Here is a 13,130-nt window from a genome sequence, read left to right as displayed (position 1 = left end):
ACATTTAAATTAAGTTAAATGGTAAAACTGTGAGAAAACCTATCTAGAATTTTCCTTCCTGCTTGTTTGAATTCAGAAATGTGCCTGAACACCTGAAAAGGGGTCCTGCAGGCTGAAATTCCTCTATTATCCCTCCTGCAGCAGCTTCCAGCATAGGAACTTCCGTGCCTCAGTATTTCAGGTGTTTCGGGTGCTGTGGAAGTTTACTACAGTTCAGTATAACAATTCCCAAAACACAATATTTGTTTTAGCTACAAGGAAAAAATATTACTCAGTATGTGGAGATCTCTCACAATTTCCAGGCATTTCTCAGCTGCTTATATTCTTCCTATTCTCGACAACTTTTCACACACCTCAAAGCTAAAATATAGGAATGGTAATAATTAAACAATTAGCACTTTTTAATGGGAACAATACAGCTTAAAATTTACAACCTTACAAAAATCACAGTGTGCTTTCTACTTCTGAGAGGGATAACCTGCATTCTTCACTTATGTTTTCACTCTCGGGCAGAGCACCACAACAAATGGGGAACAACTAGGCTTTTATTTGCTCCAGGAGATGGCAAGATGGCATTGTGAATTCTCTCTTTATATGGAACAAACAGAGAGAATCTAAAGATAATCAATGCAGGCTGCCCATAGTTAATCAAACCAACGTACATAAAAAAAAAAAAAAAAAAAAAAAAAAAAAAAAAAAAAAAAAAAAAAAAAAAAAGTAGAAAAATTGCAGTGTAGACCAAGTAGTTCTAAATAAACATTGCCAAGAATGGCTGCTGAGCTAAAGAAACAAAATATTGTGGCATCATTAATTAGGTTTGATTCGATTTTGGAGAAATTCCTGGTGGAGCACTGTTGGATCTTTCAACGTTGCTGGGGAATGAACTCTTCTGTATAATTATTGTTGAAGACAGAGTGTATAAAAGGATAAATAATCTTTGTTTAGGGATTGAGAATTGATGATGCATTGGAATGCAACTGAACTGAATGTAACAAGTTACAGTTTCAGGAAGCATATATCTGATGGTGAAAGATTTATCTGTTCCTCAGTGTATCACACAGTGCCCCTCCCTATTCTGAATAATTCAGAGGTTTTTAAACAATTTTTCTTAATCTTGTTTTGTATAAACTCATTTTCTGTAAATCATTGTTTCGGGGAGAAAGGGAGATAGTGACCATGCAAAACAAATGAGAATAACTGTGAACCTATGGGCATTGTTTTGCAAGTGTAAATCAGGTTTTAAAACAAAGGATAAGATTTCACAATGCTCCGTGAGTTTAGAGTAGGTGGAGAAAAATATGTTTATCCTTTATTAATTAATTAAAAATAAAATCACATATGAACAATATAAACTAATTAAATATTTGATGTATATTATTTATAGTAATATAATTATTATAATGCATAAAATATAAAACCCAATTAATTTATATTGTGTATATGTCATAAGAATACTCAACTTTGTCCGGTGGAAACATACAATGGTTTCCTACATTGTGTGCTTGCAATTTTGGTTAGAATTTGATTAAGTGCTCAGCACCCATAGTTCAACACAATGGGTTAGGGTCATTTGCGAATGAAGAGATGACAAGATATAGGCATGCTAAGGGAACCTATCAGCCAATTATCAGTCAATCAATCGTGATGCCTTTCCAAGAACAGCAGAGACAAACGGCTGAAAAAATATCACAGGTGTTAGTAAATACACATTTTCTAATCAGTGTATTTCTTAGATTTCTGCCTTTAAAATAGTGTATGTAACTAACGTATAATGAGGCTTTTCTTCTTCATTATTCCATCTAACTTTCATTGTGTTAAATGAAAATAAAATTCCTGTGCTTACATTTCAAGAAAGTGTTTTGACATTTTGTTTCTTGAATATTTCTTAATTGAGGTTTGATTTTCTTGACTGTTTGCAATAAAAGTATCTATTTATTACAATCAAATGTAAAAGTATTTTAAAATTTCTGTGCTGAGGAAGAAATTATTAGAGATGTTTTAAATATCCCTTCAATTTAGGAAAAAAACCCAAACACATCACTATGATTCCTCAATTGAACAGGGTATCAAAGACATCAAAGATGGGGGGAAACTGTTTTCTCAGACAGCAAACAGACATATTATTTACCATTGTATATCATTATGAATGTTTTAAAAGAGGAGGTTTTTCAAGATCATTGTCGTGAACATACAAATTGCTCCAGCTCACAAAAACAGTGTTGTTAAAGTTAATTCTTGCCTTGGATTGTTTACTCCAACTGCTGCCATTTAACACTGGAAAGCGTTACAATTGCACTGCAAATCACGCTGTTTTTTGCACAGATGTTTTTGTTATAATAATGATCATTGTAGGAGGATTTCCTGAAGAATGACAGCCTCATGTTCATGTTTATAAAGTTTCTGATTTTGTGGATTAATCTCGTTGGGACAGCAAGAACAAGCTACAGGAGAAGTTCCTTGTGGAAAGTCAAGCAGTTTACACTCCAACCTTCCTATTCTTCTTTTCCTTGAACCAAAAGTATCAAGGGAGGGGGGAATTCTGTCGCTCTGTCCTGCTCAGTTGAGACTCCACTCACAGAGATGCCTCCAGCTCAGGGTGCCCAGAGGAGCTCTGGCTGCCTTGGATTTACGGAAGTGTCCAAGGCCATGTTGGACACTGGGGTTGGAGCAGCCTGGAATAGTAGAAGGTGTCCCTGCCCATGGCAAGGGTGGGACAAAATGAGATTAAAAGGTTCCTCCCAACCCAAAATACACACAGATCCATGAAGCAGAATTATAGAAAGTGAAAATACTGTCCTAAGAAGATGAGTTCAATTGGTAACTTTTTTAAGTGTATGGGAATGAGAGGCAATAAACCAGATTGAATATATAAAGCATTTGAAGTTCAGCCAGAACACTAATTAAGGGCTCCAGCAAAAGCTGGTTGTCTGTACTGTTAAATAGTATCTATTATTTTTATTAGAGATGATATCACCAACTTTACGTGTAATACTTTGTTTTTTAAAATAGCTGGCTAAATGTGTATTTCTTGCAATTCATCAAAGCATTAATGCTAACATTTGTTCATGGATGCATCTCTTTTGCTATTGTAGATAAAGACAGAGAAATGTTTATTTTGCCTTTTCTACAGCAGTAAGTCCATTTACAAAATGTGTTACATTTTCCTTTCCAAAGCATCTGTATTAAAAAGCAATTTAAAAAAATCACTGTAATCAACAGAACTAATTATGCCTAGATTTCTACATGTGCTGTGGGTTGTTTCGTTTTGTTTTGTTTTGCCAAAATTAACTGCAATGTCTCCATGACACTCCAGCCATGAAAATATCTGCCCTCCACTATAAAGTCAGACTGCAGCACCATCAGGTGACCAGCTTCTCACAATTTATCCTATTTTCTCCTCTGTACAATAAGGTTTCAGTCTCCTTTAAATGAGTTTATGTCTTCCCTTTACATTCCTCCATCTTGGATGATGTTTCTAGTTATTTTCTGTTGCCCTGCAAGTAAAAGGAACCTCTGATCATTCTGCTTCCCATTTAAGCACTTCCATTTTTATTTTTAGTTCTAGTTATTTTTTTAATTTATTTTAATTCAATTTTTTTTATTAAGAAAGACCTCTTCACTGCCACACTTTGATTATTCTGCATCTTCTCACCAGTGTGAGCAACTGCTGACTAAATTGTGTGCTTTTTCTTCCATGCTTTTCTGTCCATGAGAGACAAAGCTGTCTTACTTGGCAACAAACCTTCCCAATGTTTTAGGGCATCTAAACACCTAGACTCTAGAAGTTATTTCAAATATTTGAAAAGAAAAATCCTTAAGTTACTGTGGGACTATGGCCTTCCAAAACTCTCACATCAAAGCAGTAAAATGGGGTAAAAAATGTGCATCAAAGGAATATCAAACAAGTCATCTTGCTAAAAAAAACCCCCAGTAAACAAAAAAAACAAAGCAAAAATAAATTTAAAACAACAAAACAAAACAAAACCAAAAACAACAACAAAAAAAGAAAACCATGGAATAACTAAACCAAACCCAAAACCACAAAAAAACCCAAAATCAAAACCAAAACCAAACCAAACCAAACAAAAAAACCCCACCAAAACCAAAACAAATTCCCCCAAAGCTCTAAAAGACTGAAGAATTTTGGAGGAATAGGAGTCAAACTTTGGATGACTTCCAGGTAGGACTTGCTGCCATTCAACTAAAGAATATCTAGAATTTAACAAAGAAATTGTGTGTTTGCAATCAAAATTGAATATATTAAATCAAGTTATTATTTCTTTCTAAAAAATGTAAAGAATATTTTATTCAGATCATCACTGATGTGCAATTCATATCGAAGTATTTACAGTATTATGTGAACTAGGCAGACGCAGCAAATTTTCTGAGTGCAGTTCATAGAGGGGCAGTTCAGCTTTGAGAGTCTAAGATGGAGCAGATACAGCTGGAGTGGAAATTTGCTGAGCTTTATTTGTTCCTTATCCTGGCACTGGCACCACTGAACAGAGCCTGACCCCATCCTCTGGCACCCCTTGGAGATGTCTGTATGGATTGATGGGATCCCCTGTCAGCCTTCCCTTCTCCAGCCTGACCAGGCCCAGCTCCCGCAGTCTATGCCCAGCACAGATACTCCAAAGCCCAAATCCTCTCTGTGGCCTCCCCTGGACCCTCTCCAGCAGCTCCTGGTTTCTCCTGTTCTGAGGAGCCCAGGACTGGAGCCAGCACTGCAGAGGTGCCTCAGCTGGGCAGGGCAGAGGGGCAGGATCACCTCCCTGCCCTGCTGCCCACTCTCTTCCCTGCGCTCCCCAGGCTCCCCCTGGCCCCAAGACACTCTGCCAGCTCATGGTCACTTTGTGCCCCACCAGCTCTCCAAGTCCCCCCAGGCTGTGCTGGCCCTGGGGGCTGTTCCTGCTCTGGGACAGGACCTGCCCATGCCCTTGTGGGAAAAATCTCACTGGGCTTCTCTCCACCCAACTCTCCAGCCAGCCCAGGTCTCTCTGAGTGGCAGCTCAGCCCCCAGGTGGATCAGACACTCCCCCAGTTATGTATCACCAGACACAATCAGATAAACAGGGAAAAAATAAAAGCTCTCTAAAGGAGTAGTGGGTTGGGGGCAGTTGTTTTATCTTCAGGGTCTGTAGTTGCCAAAAGTAGGAATGATATGTGAGTCAACAAATAAGGTTTGGCATTGAAATACAACTCTTCTCTATCCAACAGATAGAACATGACTTTTCTTCAGGCTCAAAGGCCATAATTTCTTCTTCTTCTTTTTTGTTTTGGGTTTTTTGGTTCTTTTTTGTATTTCAGACACAATATTTTTGCATTACTCTGAAGGCTGTAAAAGTGAATTTAAACCTTGTCAGTACTGATGAAGCAGAGAAAAATTTGCACATAAATGGGTCATTCTTAGTTGCATGCATATGTATGGTTGGAAAGCTGAATTTCAGTTACCAACTTTTCAAAGTTTGATGATCAAAATTTTGTTGTAAAAAGTTTCTTTGGCTGCTCTTATCAGCTTCTGCCTTTTTTCCTCCACTTCTATCCCCATCATGAAAAGAAGGATTTTGAGAATTAATTTTTTTTTCTCCAGCTGTAGTGCTCTGATATTGTCAATTTGGTTACCAAAGCTACAAATCCTTACTACTTAATAGATTTTATACAACATTAAAATTCTGGTGAATGAATTTGCCAGATTTGCCTAATCTGCAAGATATTGAAATTTTTGACTGCTTATTAAAAAAAAAATCAAAAAAACCCAACAACAACAAGAACAACAACAACAACAACAAAAAAAAAACACACAGCAAAACCCTAAATAAAAAAAGATAAAAAAAACTTGACAAGTAATAAAATTTCATATTATATCCATACATAATTTATAACTGAATTCTATAGCAGTAATTAATCTTTCATGTTTAGCTGACAAGAACCAAAAAAGTTGAAAAATCCCCACCCTAGTGAAAATTATAGCTCTTGAGCACATTTAAGAATTAAGCATATACAGCAACATCCTTTATCATAAAGAAAATATTTAAATGGGAAGTTTTTTCAGACCGAGAGAAATGTCCAATAAAAATGGCCCTTTAAAATGTTCCTGTTTAAAAGACAAAAGTCCCAATTTTAAACAACGAACTTTTTTATGTGACAGAACCACAAATCTGGCAGCAATTTAGGATATGTGAAAGTAATAAATGGACAGGAAAATGTACAAACTTAACAGAAAAGGAAACCATTTATGTGTATACTTATATATTTCAGTGCTGTTAGGATTTGTCTACATTATTGAAAACATGTAGTCATAATGCATTGTAAATTCTATTGAGTTATATGCCAGTGTACCCCATGACAATGGTGTCATAAACATTGCTTGTCCTAAATTTCTTTATTTAAAAACATGTTGAGTCTCTGAGTTTCTCTATTTCCATTAGAGGAATATTATTATCAGTAATAGTAGTAGCAGTAGTAGTAGTAGTAGTAGTAGTAGTAATATTAGTTGGTTTTATTCTTGTTGGTGGTGGCTTTCATGGTGGTGTTTGTCATTACTGTTGTACTAACAAAATAGATTGCTAAAGCAGTGCTGCAACAACCTCCTCCTTCTCCAGGGAGAGACGTCATAATTTTGACCACCCCCAAAAAAAGATTATATTGCTGGTTCTCTGGGGCCGCACAATCTTTCTGTGAGAATACAAATGTCAATTTGAAGGCTGAAAGAGACTTTAACTCAGACAATCCAAGTCATCATAAAACTTTTTATTTCCCCAGACCCATATCCTACACAATTAACAACACAAAGAGAGCTGTGTGCACAGACCTGACTTTGTCACAAAAAGTCATGCTTACTTTTACTTTTGCCCATTCACTTTGTTCCTCCACAGAACTTTGTGGTTTTGGCTCTGGTTTTAAGCTGTAAATTCCCTAGGGAATGGGCTGATGCTGCTGCACCCAGCCTGTTCAGCAGCTGCCTGGAAAATCTGTTCTGACTGTCAATCGAGATGAAATCAAAAGAGATAAAATGAAAAAAAATTATAATGAGAACCAGAGCACTAATTGGAAAAGGGGAGTCCCTGAGGGGAAGGAAATAGTCAAGGTATTTAATTGATATACCAGAGACCCGGATGAAGCAGCTGTATTCTTTGAGTCAGAGTGCAGGTCGAAATTCCAGCATCTTGTGTCAAGCAAGTTTTCTGGCTGCTGTACCACTAACAATCTGAAAAGAAAAGAAGATTCTTGTGTCTTCTTTAGATGAATATGCCCTTTTTCATCTTGGGGAAAAGTGTTCTGCCAGTCATGAAAAATATTACCTATCAGAAATGTAACTGAAACTAGCACATCTTCTTCCCTCAGCCTTTTTTTTTTTTCTCTTTTATTTTTTTGTGGATATGTGATGAATATCAATTTAGAACACACATTTATAGCTCTTAACCTGAAGAAGGTAACAACAAGAACAACAAAACTAACCAACCAACTAAAAAAAAACCCCAACCAACCCAAGAACACTTAAGAATAACTTTCTATGGCAAAATTTTTTTGTTGTACACTGAGACAGGATGGCTCCATCAGCTCACTGCAGTGGTATAAAATTATTTCTAGACTGTCTCACATTGTGAAATTCTGAAATTAATTATCTGCAAACTTGTCCTGGGTGGTAGTTTAGGGTGTATTCTATCACCATCTTCAGTTAATGGCCCATCAATGCCTTTTGCATGACTCAGAGATAACTCCCTCCGGGCGTTATCTCTCTCTTTAATGGGCCATTAAAGCTCTCTTCCATGACTCATCATCCCATTGTGAGATGCTCCGCCCATGGGGAAGAGCCAAGCATTCTCACCTGGATATAAGCTGGGATTTGGGACAGTAGAAGCAGCCCTCTCCCACTGGATTCCCAGAGGACCAGAGCTACCAGACCTTTCTACAAGATTTCTGTTTCAAGAAGACCACCTCGTCTGGACTGTTTCCATCACCCTGATCAGGTTGTATTCTGACTCTGTCACTGGTTTTTCTTTTTGTATTTATTTTATTTTATTCTATTTTATTTTCCTTTTCTTCTCATTAAATTTTATTTCTGACTTAAAACCTCTTACTTAGTTTGTTTTTAAACCACAACATATTTTTGGCGCCCAACGTGCGGCAGAGGCAATAAGAAAAGTCAGAAATTACAATTTTATTGAAGACACCTGTCTGTTATGATGCCCAACATGCTTACATGTGTCTTATACCTATCTCTCTATATTTTTCCAAACGTGGGGCACTATCTGCCGGCCTTAATACTCCTGCATAGACCAGGATATGGTACTAAAATTGCTTTACTGGTCTATTATGTCCATTGCTTGATAAAATCTGAGGCAATGAACATTATTCAGAATATATACCCAGTTTTGTATTCTTGTTCTAGTCTAGGATGCTACGTCTGGAGCCTCAACAATCTCACCCAGCCCTTGTGGGGAGGAGTAAAGAATGATTTTTTTCCAGCTTTTCAGGAAGGACACAGCAGTTTTTGAAAATATTGAGTACCCTCTGGATGCCAAGGACAGCATAATGTTCTTGTTAGTCCTGCTTTGTTTTCTCTGCACCATGCTTAGAATCAAAACACTACATGGTGTGTTGGAGCATGTTCTTAAAGAAGTAGAAGAGGTAAAAAGAAGCAAAGCAATAACATCGACGACTACACAGACTCTCACAGAGGAAAAAGGAACCAAAAGTGCTGTCAGCATCTCCACACAAACCGTCACTGAACCGGAACAGCCTAAACCAGTAGCAGGTGCCACCACTCAGAAGAAGAAATCAAGGAGCAAATCAGTCCGCATAGCGACTGACGAGGATGGAGCAGAACCTTCGCACTCAGCTGAAGAGACAGAGACAGAGATCATCACCCGCTCTCTATCTCTGGGTGAGCTGCGTGACCTGCGAAGGGAATTCACCCGTCAGACCAACGAGTCCATCCTCACCTGGCTGCTCCGCATCTGGGATGCTGCAGCCGATGACACCATTCTGGATGAAACTGAGGCCAGGCAACTGGGATCACTGTCCCGCGATGTGGTCATTGACCAGGGAATTGGAAAAACCCAAGAAACTCTCAGCCTCTGGCAGCGACTGCTAACAAGTGTGAAAGACAGATACCTTTGTAAAGAAGACCTCCTAGTGCACCAAGGAAAATGGAACACAATAGAACAAGGTATCCGATGCCTAAGGGAATTGGCTGTGCTGGAGATCATTTTTGCAGAAGATGAGAGATTTCCTAAGAGCCCAGATGATGTCCAGTGCACATCACGGATGTGGTTGAGATTTGCACGGCTTGGACCAGAAATGTACTCGTGTTACCTGGCAACACTGCAATGGAGAGAAGGTGAGGACAAGGTGGGTGTCCTGGCTAATAAACTAAGGATTTACGAGGACACTGTCACCGCCCCAGTTCGTGCCCATGTCTCATCTGTGGAAACAAGACTGGCTGAGCAAGTCAGGAACTTAATTGAAGAAGGACATCAGAACCTGAAAAAAGAACTTAAGGAAAAAATTTACGATATTTCACCAGAGCCGACGAGAGTCTCTGCGATTAGGAGCAGGCGTCCCCCAGCCAGGGAGAGAGGATACACACCCCGAGGTAACCTTTGGTCTTTTCTTCGGGAGCATGGAAAAGATATGAAGAAGTGGGATGGAAAACCTACCTCCTCCTTAGCAGCCCGGGTACGTGAACTGAAAAGAGAAATGCCTACAACAAAAAGCTCATCTAGAATCAGTGTTGCTCCGGTCTCTCGTGCACAGAACTCCAGACGTTACAGGAATGATGATATGACTGATCCTCTTGAAAGAACCTCAGCAACTCATTTACAGGAAGAGAACAACGTATGCGATGACCAGGAATAGGGGGGCCCTGCCTCTAGCCAGGAAGAGGAAAGGGACAATCGGATGTACTGGACTGTGTGGATCCGATGGCCTGGCACATCTGACCCACAAAGATATATGGCATTGGTTGACACTGGGGCCCAATGTACCATGATGCCATCAAGGTATGTAGGAACAGAACCCATTTCTATTACAGAAGTAACAGGAGAATCCCAGGAACTGACTGTATTAGAGGCCGAAGTGAGTTTAACTGGAAAGGAGTGGCAGAAACACCCTATCGCAACTGGCCCAGAGGCCCCATGCATCCTCGGCATAGACTATCTCAAGAATGGATATTTCAAAGATCCAGAAGGATATCGTTGGGCTTTTGAGATAGCCGCAGTGATGAAAGAAGGCATCAGACAATTGAATACCTTGCCTGGTCTCTCAGATGACCCCTCTGCTGTGGGACTGCTGAAAGTAGAAGAACAACAAGTACCAATTGCCACAGCAACAGTACACCGTCGGCAATACCGCACAGACAGAGACTCTGTGATTCCCATACATGAGATGATCCGCAAACTGGAAAGCCAAGGGGTGGTCAGTAAGGCCCGTTCACCTTTCAACAGCCCGATTTGGCCGGTGCGTAAGTCCAGTGGAGAATGGAGACTGACGGTGGATTACCGTGGTCTGAATGAAGTCACGCCACCACTGAGCGCTGCTGTGCCAGACATGTTAGAGCTTCAGTACGAGCTGGAGTCCAAAGCAGCAAAGTGGTATGCAACCATTGATATCACCAACGCCTTCTTCTCCATTCCTTTGGCAGCGGAGTGCAGACCTCAGTTTGCCTTCACCTGGAGGGGCGTGCAGTACACCTGGAACCGACTGCCCCAGGGGTGGAAACACAGCCCCACCATCTGCCATGGACTGATCCAGGCTGCACTGGAAAAGGGTGAGGCTCCAAAGCATCTGCAGTACATTGACGACATCATCATATGGGGGAATACACCAGAGGAGGTCTTCAAGAAAGGAGAAGAAATTATCCAAATTCTGCTGAAAGCTGGTTTTGCCATTAAAAGAAACAAGGTTAAGGGACCAGCTCAAGAAATCCAGTTCTTGAGAGTCAAATAGCAGGATGGTCGTCGCCAAATCCCCACAGAGATAATCAACAAGATCACAGCCATGTCCGCACCTACCAACAAAAAGGAAACACAAGCTTTTCTAGGCACCATAAGCTTTTGGAGGATGCACATTCCTGAGTACAGTCAGATCGTGAGCCCTCTCTACTTGGTGACCCGCAAGAAGAATGATTTCCACTGGGGGCCTGAACAGCAACAAGCTTTTGTTCAAATCAAGCAAGAGATTGCTCATGCAGTAGCCCTGGGCCCAGTCAGGACGGGACCAGATGTGAGGAATGTGCTTTACTCCGCAGCTGGAAACAATGGTTTGTCTTGGAGCCTTTGGCAGAAAGTGCCTGGGGAGACTCAAGGCCGACCATTGGGATTCTGGAGCAGAAGTTACAGAGGCTCCGAGGCCAACTACACTCCCACAGAGAAGGAGATCTTGGCTGCCTATGAAGGAGTTCAAGCCGCCTCAGAAGTGATTGGCACTGAAACACAGCTGCTTTTGGCACCCCGACTGCCAGTGCTGGGGTGGATGTTTAAGGGAAAGGTTCCTTCCACACATCATGCCACCGATACCACATGGAGCAAATGGATTACCCTCATTACACAGCGCGCCCGCATTGGAAACCCAAATTGCCCTGGGATTCTGGAAGTTATAACGAACTGGCCAGAAGGTGAAACTTTTGGATTATCGTCTGAAAAAGAAGAAGAAGAAGAAAAGCAAGTAACACGCGCTGAAGAAGCCCCACCATATAATGAACTACCGGAGACTGAAAGACGATATGCTCTGTTCACTGATGGCTCCTGCCAAATTGTAGAAGCTAACCGGAAATGGAAAGCTGCAGCATGGAGCCCCACACGACAAGTTGCACAAGCTACCGAGGAACAAGGTGGATCGAGTCAAGTTGCAGAGCTTAAAGCTGTCCAGCTGGCTTTGAAAATTGCTGACCGAGAAAAGTGGCCGAGGCTTTATCTCTACACTGACTCATGGATGGTAGCTAATGCTCTGTGGGGATGGCTGAATTGCTAGAAAAAGGCCAATTGGCAGCGCAGAGGAAAACCCATCTGGGCCGCTGACATTTGGCAAGACATCGCCGCCCAAGTAGAGAGGCTAACCGTGAAAGTTCGACATGTGGATGCGCATATACCCAAAAGCCGGGCTAATGAGGAGCATCGCAACAACGAGCAGGTAGACAAAGCTGCCAAGGTGAAAATATCACAAGTAGATCTAGATTGGCAGCACAAGGGAGAATTATTCCTAGCTCGTTGGGCCCATGATGCCTCTGGTCATCAGAGAAGAGATGCAACATATCGATGGGCCTGTGACCGAGGGGTGGACCTTACTATAGACAGCATCTCACAGGTCATCCACAGCTGTGAAACCTGCGCTGCAATCAAACAGGCCAAGCGAATGAAGCCTCTGTAGTATGGTGGACGATGGCTGAAGTACAGGTACGGGGAAGCCTGGCAAATTGACTATATCATCCTTCCCCAAACACGCCAAGGAAAGCAGTACGTGCTGACCATGGTGGAAGTCACCACTGGATGGCTGGAAACCCACCCTATGCCTCATGCCACTGCCCGGAACACCATCCTGGGCCTTGAAAAACAAATCCTGTGGAGACACGGCACCCCTGAGAGAATTGAGTCGGACAATGGAACCCATTTCAAGAACAACCTTATAAACACCTGGGCTAGAGAACATGGTATTGAATGGATATACCACATTCCTTATCATGCACCAGCTGCCGAGAAAGTTGAACGGTGCAACGGACTATTAAAGACTGCCCTGAAGGCACTTGGTGGGGGAACCTTCAAAAATTGGGAACTAAACTTAGCCAAAGCCACATGGATAGTTAACACCCAAGGGTCTGTCAATCGAGGTGATCCTGCCCAGTCTGAACCCTTACACACAGTGGTTGGAGACAAAGTACCTGTGGTACACATGTAAGACATTTTAGGAAAGAGTGTTTGGATTAATCCCACTTCAAGCAAAGGCAGACCCGTCCATGGAATTGTCTTTGCTCAAGGACCTGGCTACACTTAGTGAGTAATGCAAAAAAATGGAGAAACCCGTTGTGTACCACAGGGAGACTTAATTTTAAGTGAGAGCAGTGTGTAAGGTTTCATTCTGTATGTATATATGCATTCATCTGTAAGAATGTATTGATTTAGGCATGTTGTAGA

Source organism: Sylvia atricapilla, chromosome Z (assembly GCF_009819655.1).
Source record: "Sylvia atricapilla isolate bSylAtr1 chromosome Z, bSylAtr1.pri, whole genome shotgun sequence".
NCBI classification, from domain to species: Eukaryota; Metazoa; Chordata; class Aves; order Passeriformes; family Sylviidae; genus Sylvia; species Sylvia atricapilla.
Note: the sequence above shows the minus strand (reverse complement) of the source record.